The sequence below is a fragment of the Chiloscyllium punctatum genome, chromosome 16, assembly GCF_047496795.1.
Source record: "Chiloscyllium punctatum isolate Juve2018m chromosome 16, sChiPun1.3, whole genome shotgun sequence".
Classification (NCBI taxonomy): domain Eukaryota; kingdom Metazoa; phylum Chordata; class Chondrichthyes; order Orectolobiformes; family Hemiscylliidae; genus Chiloscyllium; species Chiloscyllium punctatum.
In genome coordinates this window covers 50,568,042-50,581,979 of record NC_092754.1, presented here as the reverse complement: position 1 = coordinate 50,581,979, position 13,938 = coordinate 50,568,042, and positions in this window count along the sequence as shown.

The following is a 13,938-nucleotide window of genomic DNA, read 5'->3' as shown; positions in this document are numbered from 1 at the left end:
GATAGTCAGCATGGTTTTGTAAGGGGCAGGACATGCCTTACAAGTCTTATTGAATCTTTTGAGAATGTGACAAAACATCTTTATGGCTCATTCAGAAAGTACGGAGGCATGGGGTACAGGGAAACCTGTCTGTCTGGATACAGAATTACTGGCCCACAGAAGGCAGAGGGCGATGACAGATGGAAAGCATTCATCCTGGTGCTCAGTGACCAGTGGTTTGCTGCAGGGAGAGTTTACAGGACCTCTGGTCTTTGTAAGTTTATGAATGACTTGGATATGTGATTGAAAGAGGCGTTAGTAAGTTCCCAATGACACGAAGGTTGGTTGGGTGGTTGATAGTGTGGAGGGCTGTTGTAGGTTGCAACAGAACATTGACAGGATGCAGAGTTGGGCTGAGAATGGGCAGATGGAGTTCAATCTTGGAAAAGTGTGAAGTCATTCATTTTGAAGATTGAATTTGAATGCAGAATACAGAGTTAAAGGCAGGATCTTTGGAAGTGTGGAGGAACAGAGGGATCTTGGGTTCCAAGTCCATAAATCCTTCAAAGTAGCCACCTAAGCTGATAGGCTTGTTAAGAAGCAATATATTGTGTGGGATTTCATTAGTTTCGGGATTGAGTTTTAAAGCTGTGAGGTTATGCTGCAGCTCTATAGAGCCCTAGTTCGACCCCACTTGGAATGTTGTGTTCAGTTTTGGTCCCTTCATTGCAGGAAGGATGTGGAAGGTTTAGAGAGGGTAAAGAGGAGATTTACCAGGATGCTGCCTGGACTGGAGAACATGTCTTATGACGAAAGTTGGAGGGAGTTAAGGCTTTTCTCATTGGAGTGAAGAAGGGTGAGGAGTGACTTGGCAGAGGTGAACAAGGTGATGAGAGATATAGATAGAGTCAATAGAGAGATATATTTTTTTAACCCTCAGATAAATAGTTATTAAAAGGGGTTTTAATTTTCGGATGATTAGTTGATGGTTAAGGGGAGATTTCAGAGGTAGGTTCGTTACATACAGAGTGGTGGCTGAATGAATGCACTGCCAGCGGTGGCAGTAAAATTAGATGCATTAGGGACATTTAATATACATCTGGATAGGCACATGGATGATAATAAAATGAAGGGTATGGAAGTTAGAGTCATAGAGAGTCAACATGGAAACAGACACTTCAGTCCAACCTGTCCATGCTGAGCAGATATCCCAACCCAATCTAGTCTCACCTGCCAGCACCCGGTCCATATCCCTCCAAACCCCTACTATACATATACCCATCCAAATACCTCTTAAATGTTGCAATTGTACCAGTCTCCACCACTTCCTCTGGCAGCTCATTCTCTACACATACCACCCTCTGCATGAAAAAGTTGCCCCTTAGGTCTCTTTTATATCTTTCCCCTTTCATCCATAACCTATGCCCTCTAGTTCTGGACACCCTAAACCCAGGGAAAAGACTTTTTCTATTTACCCTATCCATACCCCTCATAATTTTGTAAACCTCTATAAGGTCACCCCTCAGCCTCCGATGCTCCAAGGAAAACAGCCCCAGCCTGTTCAGCCTCTCCCTATAGCTCAAATCCTCCAGCCCTGGCAACATACTTGTAAATCTTTCCTGAACCCTTTCAAGTTTCCCAACATCTTTCTGATAGTAAGGAAACCAGAATTGCACGCAATATTGCAACAGTGGCCTAACCAATGCGTTGTACTGTTGCATCATGACCTCCCAACTCCTGTACTCAATACTCTGACCAATAAAGGAAAGCATACCAAACACCTTTTTCACTATCCTGTCTACCTGCGATTCCACTTTCAAGGAGCTATGAACCTGAACCCCAAGGTCTCTTGGTTCAACAACACTCCCTAGGACCTTACCATTAAGTGTATAAGCCCTGCTAAGATTTGCTTTCCCAAAATGCAGCGCCTCGCATTTATGAATTAAACTCTATCTGCCACTTTTTTTTGATCTTACGGTTGGATAAAAGATTGGCATATCATCATGGCTGAAGGGTCTTGTTCCATACTGTTCTGTGTTCCACACGTCGTATGGTAAACTGGGTAGTAAGCTCAGATCAGTGTAAAAGGTTATGGTGTTCAGGAGGAGCGAGTCAACTGGACAGAAAATTGGGTTTGATGGTTGGAGACTGAGGGTGATGGGGGACATATTGTTTTTCTGACTGGAGACACGTGACCAGCGGTGAAGTGGGTCCCCTGTTGTTTGTCATTTGGACAAATGGTTTGGATGGGAATATTGTTAAGTAAGTTAAGTAAGTTTTTTGAGTGACACTGAAATTGGTGGTAAACTGGACAGTGATGAAGGTTATCTGTGATACAACAGGATGAACGGGACTGCTGGGAGAGTGGGCTGAAGAATAGCAGATGGAGTTAAATTAGATAAATCTGAAGTGTTCCATTTTGGTGAAACAAACCAGGGTGGGACCTGTACAGTTAATGTTCGGTCCCTGGGAATGTTGTAAGTCTGTGACCCAGGGATGCAGGTACACAGTTCTTTGAAAGTGGTGTCACAGGGAGACAGGCTGGTGAAGCAGGTGTTTGGGATGGTTTCCTTAATTGGGCAGAGCATTGAGAGTAGGATTTGGGATGTCATGTTGTATCTGTACAAGACATTGGTCAGGTCACCATAAAAGCATTGTTGATCAGTAGGAAGAACGCATCTGGTTCACTGACCTCCTTTTGAGTGTCCTTTTCACTGACATTCTAACCTGGTCTGGCTAACATGTGACTCCAGACTACAGCAATGTGGCTAACTCTGAGCTGTCCTCTGTGTAATTAGCAGTGACACCCACATCCCATGAATGAATAAATAAAAATACATATGTCCCTCCCTACCTCTGCAAACCCCTCCAGCTGCAGCAATTCATACTGGTTTTGTAACATCATTCAGGTCCTGACCACTCTCTGTAACACTCTTACCACCTCCGGCAACTTTACCTCTCGTTGTTCCTTTTGTGAAAATAAACCCTGACACTGTTTCCCCTTCCCACTGCCCAACTCCTGCTAGCAGACCCTTTGCAATCCCTTTAACACTTACTCCTAAAACAATCTCTCTCTTCAGGACTTTTTGGTGATCTTCTAAACCTCATAATCTAGTATGACACATTTTGTCCTCAGTGAGGGGCCAGTGGAAATTTCTTGCCGAGGTTTTGTCTGTTTCAGTGGAATGTTCTTTTGTTGAGTGATTTACACTGTTCTTTCAAATGTTTTCCACTGTTCATTTCCAGGCACATATTTTAATTTGTTTCGCCTCTTTACCTTGGTCAGTTCTCATCTCAAACCCATGTTATTGGCTGTTTTTGTTTCTAGTTGTAGCTTGTCCTTTCTGTGATTCACTTTTCAACTTTATATTTCTTTAAACTGAACTTTATCACAATTTCCCTGAGGATCTCTCCAGGTGACATTACTCATTCACTAAGTTTGATCACACAACGATCGCTCTCAGATAGTTATGTCCCTAGCCAGTTGCATAATTTGTTATTCAAAGAAACACTGAACAAAAAATTCTCTGAACTACTCTTCTAATATCACTGTTGCCAGTGTGGCTGTCCCAGATTATGGGAATATTGAAGTTTCCCAAAATTATCACAAAGTGTTCGTTAAAAAAAATCCAATGAGTTCCTGTGTACTGCAGTGATGAGCAATGGAATGCTGTTCGGTGGCTAAAACTATTATGCTCCTTGTGTCCTTAGCAAGTAGTAGCCAGTATTTACATTCAGACTGACTCTACTTCATGATCTGAGATCAAATGATTTCTCTGTACTGCCTTTGTTATCCATTATTGTTAGTGTTACCCATTTTGCCTGAGTTTCCACAAGGTTGTGATCCATTGAATATTTATTCCACCTTTTGTTCGCCCTGTAACCATGTCTCTCTGGTGTCTAAATTTCTTTTATCTCTGTGTCACAAATCAATCTACCTTATTGAAGAGAGTTTAAAATCACACAACACCAGGTTATAGTCCAACAGGTTTAATTGGAAGCACACTAGCTTTCGGAGCGACGCTCCTTCATCAGGTTATAGTGGAGAGCTCGATCGTAACACAAAATTTATAGCAAAAATTTACAGTGTGATGTAACTGACATTATACGTTGAAAAATTGATTGTTAAGCCTTTCATCGGTTAGAATACAGTGATAGTTTCACTTCTTTCATGTGGAAATCACAAAACTTTTTTTTAAAGTTGCATTCTCGGGTTAGCTGTTAATAATGGTGATAGCTAAACAATATGTTGAAGGTGTTGGCCCCCTGTGTTCTCTGTCTATGGCCTGATGTTTCGATTGATTCTAATCTGAAAAGTGAGATAAGAAGTTTACATAAATTCATGCAGTTTTTGAGCTCAGAGTTCTACATGAATGTATGCAGTTTTTAAGCAAAGTACAATGTAACTCTGAAAGTACAATTTCACACCACATAATATATGTGTGCATGTGGGTCTTTGTCTGTGTGTGTCTGTCTGGGGTGGGGGTTGTGAGTGTGCGAAAGTGTGTGAGTAGTGGGTGCAGAGTGTGTTCAGTCTGTGAGGGTGTGCATATGTGAGGGTGGGAGTGTGTATGTCTATAAGGGTGTGTGTGGGTGTCTGTGTACGCGTCTGTGTGTACCTGTGTCCATGTGTATGTGAGAGCGTGTCTGTAGGAATGTGTGTGTGTGTGTATGTGTGTGTGTGTGTGTGTGTGTGTGTGTGTGTGTGTGTGTGTCGTGCAATGGTGATCACCTGTAATGTGACATGAACCCACGGTCCCGGTTGAGGCCCTCCCTATGGGTACCGGACTTAGCTATCAGCCTCTGCTCAGCCACTTTTTTCTCTGCTGCCTGTCCCGAAGTCCACCTTGGAGGATGGTTACCCGAAAGTCCAAGACTGAATGTCCTGGACTACTGAAGTGTTCCCCAATTGGGAGGGAACCCTCCTGTCTGTTGATTGTTGTGCGGTGCCCATTCATCAATTGTCGTAGCCTTTGCTTGGTTTCCCCAATGTACCATGCCTCCGGGCATTCTTGCCTGCAATGTATAAAATAGACTACGTTAGCTGAGTTACATGAGTACCTGCCATGTACAAGGTGGGAGGTTTTCCCACGCGTAATATGGTATCTATGTCCACAATCTGACACGTCTTGCAACGTCCACCGTAACAGGGTTGTATGGAGTTGTCCTGAGGGCCATCTGCTTTATCCTCGATTACAACGTCTTCACTGTCCACTATGCCACCCTCCAGCCTTTCCAGCACATCGCACATGGCTATCAATGACACAAATATCTTTGCTCGGGGCTCCACAATGTTCTGTGATACACTTAATCAATTCCTGAGGCTTTCCATAGCTTTGTGTTTTAAAACCTTCTATAACATGCACTCTTTTCAAGTCATAGAGATGTACAGCATGGAAACAGACCCTTCGGTCCAACTCGTCAATGCTGTCCAGAAGATGTAAATAAATCCATCCCATTTACCAGCATTTGGCCCATGTACTTCTAAAACCTTATTGTTCATATACACATCCAAATATCTCTTAAATGTTGTCATAGTATCATTATCTGCTACTTTCTGTCTCAGCTCCGTGTGCATAAAAAAGCTGTCCCTTCAGTGCCTTTTAAACCTTTACCCTTTAATCTTAAACCTATGCCCTCTAGTTTTGGACTCTCCAACCCCTGGAAAAAGACCTTGAATGTTTGCCCAATCCATGCCCCTCATGTTTATATAAACCTCTGTCAGGTCGCCCCTCAGTCTCTGATGCTCCAGGGAAAATAACCCCAGCTTATTCAGCAACAAACCTGGCAACATCTTGTCAATCTTTTCTGAACACTTCCAAATTTCACAGCATCATTCCTATAGCGGGGATACTGGAATTGCAGAAAACGCCAAATGTGGTCTAACGTATTACTCTTGTTCCTTGAGTTCCCCAGTCTTTGTCCACAGTAAGTTCTGGAGTAAAAAATATGTTTAAGGTCTTAGCCGTATCCTGCGGTTCCACACATCAATGGTCTCATTGATCTTTAAGGGACAGCATTTTGTCTCGAGTTACTCTTTTACTCAATATATTTATACAATCACTTTTGGATTCTCCTTATCATTCTCTGCCAAGGCTAATGCATGTACACTTTCTGCAATCCTGATTTCTACCCAAAGTGTATTCCTAAAGTCCCTGTGATCCTCAGGGATTCCCTTGATCCAGCTGGCTATCCCTGACATGTGCCCCCTTTTCCTTGACCAGACCCTCAATGGACAGCCAATGTTTCCGAATGCTGTCAGCATTGAGCTGCACACAAACAGGAACATGCTGGCGCTGATCGCTCAATTTATCTCACTTTTAAAATATTCTCACTTGCCAGACTTCCCTTTCCCTGCAAATAGACTCCCCAATCACCTTTTGAGAGTTCCTGGCTAATATTATCAAGATTAGTCTGGCCCCATTTTATAACTTGAACCTGTGGACCAGCCCTGTGCTTTTCCATCGCTATTTTCAAACTAATAGACTTGAGTCACTTTGGCAAAATTCTTTCCCACTCACATCTCAGTCCCTTTTCCTACCTTGTCTCCCAAAGGGAAGTCAGGTTTTGCCCATTTCTGTTTTCAGGCCATTTACATATTGATTGGGAATTTTCTGGAACTCAATTACCAAATTCTCCCTTGCAAACACTGAACACTGGGAGTCCCAGTCTAGGTTTGGAAAGTTTAAAAACCCCAACCATAACAGCCCTATTATTATGATTGATATTTGAGATCTCCTGATATGTTTGTTCCTCAGTCTGCCACGGATTATTCGGGTTCAGTAGGACAATCGTGTCAGAATGATGACCCATTCTTTTTTCTCAGTTCCACTAACATAGCGTCACTGGGTGATCCCACAGGAATATCCTCTCTAGGAATGATTCATGCAATGAAAACCCACCACCACGCGTCCTCTCTTGCCTCCCCTTCGATGCTTCCTGTAGCACCTCCACCTTGAAACAATGAACTGCCAGCCCTGCCCCTCCCTCAGCTGTGTTTCTGTAATAACTATAATATCCCAGTCCCATGTTCCAATCCATTCCCTGAGTTCATCTTCCTTAGCTGTCAGGTCCCTTGCATTGAAATAAATGCAGTTTAATCATCAGTTCCCCCTCCCCCATTTCCTGCCATGTTCTTGCCTGCCTTGTCTGCTGAAATTGCTGTCTTCAACTTGTGCACCAACATCAATCTTCTTTCTGGCCTTATGACTGTTTAAGGTGCAACACCCTGCCAGATTAGATTATATCCTCTCAAGCAGCTCTAACAATTCGCCCCATCAAGATGTGGGTCCCCCTCCTGCCCCCAGTTCAGGTGCCTTCCCCACCCTGTCAACCTGTGCTGACACCGTCAGACATCCAGGGACTTGCCCACCAAGGTCCCAGTGTTACTCAGTTCTCTAGGAGGACCTACCCTTCATGATGTATATCCTTCACTTATGAGACTTCCCACAGTTCATTACCTCACAGTGATCAGAAGTAAACTCCATCTGCCATTACTCAGAGTGTGTACAACTCTGAGTATGACTAACTTCATCCAGTCTCCCCAACTGCCCCGACCTCTAATTGTCGAGAGAATGCACAACCCTCCCTATTGCGTTAACCTCCTCCAGTCCCTCTCATGGACACCATCTATGTAAGCTTCTCCAGTTCCTGACTATATTTTCATACGGTTCCAATAAACCCTTGTGAACTTTGTGACCTAGCCAATCTCTGCAGTGCTCTGTATAATCAGCCTCACTGTGCCTGGAACCTGGCTTCAATTCCAGCCTTGGCCGACTGTCTGTATGGACTTTGCATGTTCTCCCCCCGACTGTGTGGGTTTCTTCCGGGTGCTCTGGTTTCCTGCCATCGTCCAACATTTGCACGATGCGTGGATTGGCCATCATAAATTGACTGTAGTCTTCAGGCAAGTGTGGTTTAGGTGAGTTCACCATGAGGAATGCAAGGTTTATTGGACAGGGAGAGGGATGGGTCTGGTTAGGATGCTCTTTAGAGGGTTGGTGTGGACTTATTGGGCTGTGGAGATTCTATTCAGGTTATTGTCCAGTACTGTCAACCATCCCTGTCTCTTGAACCTTGCCTCATCCCCAATACTCTCCTTATATGTGTAATCTACAACAGTTTCTAAAACATTCCTTGCTGAAGTAAGCTTCTCCAGTCCTTACCACGATCGATATGACTGTTGCCTCTTCCTGCTTTTAGAACCCTCTCTATAACTATTGCCATTCGTTACATCACTCCCAATCACTGCCCCATCCTGAAACCCCAAACATATTTATATCTCTGTAAACCCATCTGGACTGTCTGTACATCCTTTTGACAATCCCGTTCTGAGACTTTCTCTATGTCAAAAAAGTCCTGAAGTGTAGGTAACCCTTGTTATTGTAACCTCCCTCCAGCCTTACAACACTGAGGATCTGTGGAAGCTCTTTTCAAACCGACAGCCATCTCTGTGTCTGTAATCTCCTCCACTCCCCATAATACATTCTGTCTGAGCTCCTCTGTAGTCCATTAAATACTCTTTAACACTGTCTGTATCAGTGTAACCTTCACCAAAAACACAACCTTCCCTATCTGTCTGCATCCCTACACCAGTCCCTATCCCACTCAGCTCCGTCTAACAATACAACCCTCCATGTCTGTGTATTCAGCTTCAGTGCCTACATCCCTCCCTATCTGTGTAACCTTCTCCATGCATTTTTTCTACAGTCTCTTCATCTGACCCTGTCAGTGTAACCTCTTCCAGTCCCGAAAACTCCCCTCTCTTTAACTTTCTCCGGCCACACAACCCTCACTATCTGTGACCTACTCCTGTCGGAGAACCCTCCCTCTGTGAACTGCTCCAACTCTTCAACTCTCCATAAGCTCCTGCAGCTCTTACAGCCCTCCCTATCTACCAAACCTCTTCCAGTCCCTAAAACGCCATCAGTCTGTGGAGACCCTACCACCATTCCGATCTGTGTTATCCTCTCCGGTCCCTGCAACACTCCCGATCTGAACATCCCACTCCAATGCCTGTGCGTCTCCCGATCCTGTTCCTACAAGACTCATTAACAATGTAACATCCTCCCGTCACTATCACCCACCCTGTCAATATAAGTTCCTTCTGTATCTCCAAACATTTACTCATCTCCATAACCTTCTCCAGCTCTTACCCCCATCTGTGTAAACATCACTCTCCACTCGAACCCTCCCTACCTCAGGAACTTCCTCCTGTTTGTGCTATGCTCCCTTATCTGTGAAACTGTCTCCAACCAAACTTGCAACCCATTCTCTCAAAAAGCAATCTTGATTCCACAGCCTCCATGTCTAAATAACCCCCAGAACCTAAGCCTTCCTATATCTATAAACATCTTCTGTCACGACTACCCTCCATATCTGTTTGTTCCACCAGATGATACAAACATCTTTATCTCTGTAATCTGCTCAGCTCCCTAAAACAGTCCCTGTCTGTGTAATCCAGCCCTGTCCTACACAAGTCCTTATCCCTGTAAACTTCTCTATCCCTCCCAACATTTCCAACTCCATGAACCCCTGTCAGCCCTACAGCTCTCCACATTTCTGTAACCTCCTGTGGCTCTATGGTCCTCCCTCCCCGTGAAACCACCTCCAGTCCCCACATCCCTCCCAGTCTGGGTCCTCTGCTCCAGATCAGACCATTGCTATCTCTGTAAACACCTGCACTCCTGACAACTCTTCCCATTTGTGTAACCTCGTTCAGACCACATACTCTCCGGCTTCCTGAATCCTCTTCCTGCATTGCAACCAAAACCACATGTTTATGTAATATCCACCAGTGCTTACACCCTCCCCAACTCAGTAACCTCTCGCAGTCCTAACAAAACACCTAAACTGTGAAACCTCTCATTTCCCTACTGTCCTCCCTCCCTCCCTCCCTCCTCAAATGCCTTCATCACCATGAAACCTCACAATTACTGAAGTCTCCTTTTGGCATTGCAACCCTCCTAATGTCTGCAAAATCCTCCTGTCCTGATATCCCTCCCTGACACTGTAATCCCCACCACCCTCCAGTGCCCTTCTGGGGAACATGGCAGAGGAGAGAAGATTTGTAGCGTCTGGACCATGTTACGGAGGTAGAATTCTGGAAAATACAGATTTGGTCTCATGTCTGTGGTGTGCAGACTATTGGCGAGGACCGTGAAGAAAGGATTTATGACTACTTGGAAAACCATAGTTAAATTAGAGACAGTCAGTATGGGTTTGTGAGGGGTCAGGTCATGCCTCACAAACCTTATTGAATTCTTTGAGTATATGTTAGAAGACGTTGATGGCTCATTCAGAAAAGAAGGATGATTGGGATACAGGGAAATCTGTCTGTCTGAATGCACGATCGGATGGCCCAGAGAAGACGGAGTATGGCGGCAGATGGACAGAATTGAGCTTGGAGATCAGTGGCCAGTGTTGTTCTGTAACAATCAGCACTGGGACTCTGGTTTTTGTGATTTTTGTAAATGACTTGGATGTGGATGTTGGAGAGTGGGTTAGTAAGTTTGCCAATAACATGAAGGTTGGTGGAGTGGTGGGGAATGTGGAGGGCTGTTGTAGGTTGCAATGGGACATTGACAGGATGCAGAGCTGAGCTGTAAGTGGCAAATGGAGTTCAATCTGGAAAGGTGTGAAGTGATTCATTCTGGAAGGTCGAACCTGAATATTGAATACAGCGTTAAAAGGCAAAATACTTGGCATTGTGGAAGAACAGAGAGATCATGGGGTCCATGTCCATAGATCCCTCAAAGTTGCCACGCAGGTTGGTAGGGCTGTTAAAACGTCATATGTTGTGTTGGCTTTCCTTAGCAAGGGGATCGATTTTAAGAGCCGCGGGGTTTTACTTCATCTTTATAGCGACCTGGTGAGGCCACACTTGGAATATTGTGTTCAGTTCTCGTCCCATCTTTACAGGAACGATGTGCGACCTTTAGAGAGCGTACACAGGAGATTTACCCGGATGCTGCCTGGAATGGAGGGCATTTGTTATGGAGAAAGTTTGAGGGAGCTAAGGCTTTTCTCATTCGAGTGAAGAAAGGTGAGGAGTGACTTGGTAGAGGTGAACACGGTGATGAGAGAAACAGAGTGTGTGAATTGTGAGAGACTTTTCCTCCTATGCCATAATTGGCTATTACAAGGGGGTGTAATTTTAAGGTGATTGGAAGATGGATAAGAGGATAGAGAATGGTAGGTGGTTGGACGGACTGCCAATGGTGGTAGTAAAATTAGACACATCTGGGACATTTAATAGACTCTTGGACAGACTCATGGATAATAGTAAAATGAAGGGTATGTAGGTTAGTTTGATCTTACAGTTGGATAAAAGGTTGGCATAGCATCATGGCTGAAGGGTCTTGGGCTGAACTGTTCTGTGTTCTACGTTCTGTGTGGTAAATTGGGTAATAAGCTCAGATCAGTGTAAAAAGGATATGGCATTCAGGAGGAGCTAGTGAACTGGATACAAAATTTGCTTGATGGTAAGAGACAGAGGGTGGTGGGAGACATGTTGTTTTTCTGACTGGAGGCATGTGACGAGCCGTGGAGTGGGTCCACTGTTATTTGTCATTTGAATAAATGGTTTGGATAGGAATATTGGTTTCCTGGTAGGTAAGGATTTTGGGTGTCACTGAAATTGGTAGTAAAGTGGACAGTGAAGAAGGTTATCTATGATACAACAGGATGGACAGTACTGCTGGGATAGTGGGATGAAGAATAGCAGATGGAGTTTAATTAGATAAATGTGAAGTGTTCCATTTTGGTGAAACAAACCAGGTTGGGACTTGTACAGTTAATGTTCGGGCCCTGGGTGGTGTTATCAGTCAGAGACCCAGCCATGCAGGTACACAGTTCTTTGAATGTGATGTCACAGGTAGAAAGATTGGTGAAGCCGGCGTTTGTGTGATTACCTTCATTGGGGAGAGCATTAAGAGTAAGAGTTGGGATGTCATGTTGTATCTTTAAAAGACCTTGGTGGGGCCACCATAAAAATATTGTTGATCAGTAGGAAGAACTCCTCTTGTCACTTACTTCCTTTAAGGAAGGGCATTAAATATTCTAACCTTGTCTGACCAGCATTTGACTCCAGACCCACAGCAATATGGCTGACTCTGAGCTACCCTCTGGGTAATTAGCAGTTGGGTCAAAGAATGTTAGTCCAATCAGTGACACCCACATCCCATGAATGAATAAATAAAAATACATATGTCCCTCCCAACCTCTGCAAACACCTCCAGCTGCAGCAATCCGTACTGGCTTTGTAACACCGTTCAGACCCTGACCCCTCTCTCTAACACTCTCACCACCGACAGCACCTTCACCTCTCCCTGTTCCTATTGTGTCAATAAACCCTGACAATGGTTCCCCTTCCCACTGCCCTCCTCCTGCTAGCATACCCTTTGCAATCTATTTAACATTTACTCGTAAAATACTCTCTCACTTCAGGATTTTAAGTACTTTTTTGGGGATCTTCTCAGCCTCATAATCTAGTGTGATCCCTTTTGTCCTGAGGATCTCTCACGGTGGCATGACTCATTCACTAAGTTTCATTACACGGTCGCTCTGCAATAGTTATGTCTCTAGCCAGTTGAACAACGTGTGTTTCAAAGAAACACTGAAAAAAACATTAACCGAACTCCTCTTCCAATATCAATGTTGACCGTGTGATTGTCCCAGATTATACAAATATTGAAGTTTTCCAAAATTATCACAATGCCTTTGTTTAAAAATTCCAACGAGTCCCTGTGTAATGCAATGATGAGCAATGGAATACTGTTCAGTGGCTAAAACTGTTCTGCTGCTTGCGTCCTTGGCAAGTAGTAATTTACATTCAGACTGACTCTACTTCATAATCTGCAGCCAAATGCTTTCCCTGTAATGCCTTTGTTATCCATTATTTTTAGTGTTTCCCATTTTTCCTGAGCTTCCACAAGATTGTGAACCATTGAATATTTTTGTTTACCCTGTATCCTTGTCTCATTGGTGTCTAAATCTCTTTTATCTCTGTGTCAGAAATCCATCTACCTTATTACAGTGACATTGTCCATTGAAAAAACATAACTTACTCTTTTCCACAATTTTCTGTCACAAATCTTTTCGCTGATGTACAATTTTAGTTAAACTCTGTCCCATCCTGTTCCTTTCTGCTTGTCTTCAGACACATCCCATGCTGTTCAATTGTTCACCTTTTCTCTTTGGATTTGGAAAGTTCCTTTCACCTGAGCCCTGTCCCAACATTCTCTCTGTCAGTTTAAAGCCCTGTCCATAAACCTACTGACATGATCGGCCAGGACACTGGTCCCAGCAAAGTTCCAGTGGGACCATCCGAATGGATTATTTATTAAATGAGGCATGGGATGTGGGTGTCTCTGGCTGACCAGCCTTTCTGGCCCAGTCATATCTGCCCTTGAACTGAGTAACTTGCTTGGCCTTTGAAGAGAGTAATTGGGATGCAAATACTTTGCTGTGACTATGTCGTGGAGACCACGTGAGGATGGGCAGATGTCCTCCTCTGAATGTCATAGCAGCCTGGTATACCGGCAGCGGTGTTTGTGCAGTGTGTCCAGGAAGCTTTTCTAACAGTATGTAGATTGTCCGACCAGAGGGGAGGCCATATTGGATTTGGTACTTGGTAACGAACCAGGACAAGTGATGGGCTTGTTAATGGATGAACATTTTGGTGATCGTGACCGCAATTCTGTGACTTTCAACTTGGTTATGGACAGAGATAGCTGACTGCAACAAGGTAGGTTTTACAATTGGGGGAAGTGTTAATACGGTGCTGTAAGACAGAATCTGAGGAGCATAAGTTGGGAGCATAGGCTGTCAGGGAAGGATGTCGTGGAAATGTGGAACTTTTTCAAGGAACAGATACAACGTGTCCTTGATATGTATGTACCCGTCAGGTAGGGAAGAGATGGCCGTGTGAGGGAACCTTGGTTGACGAGGGAGTTTGAA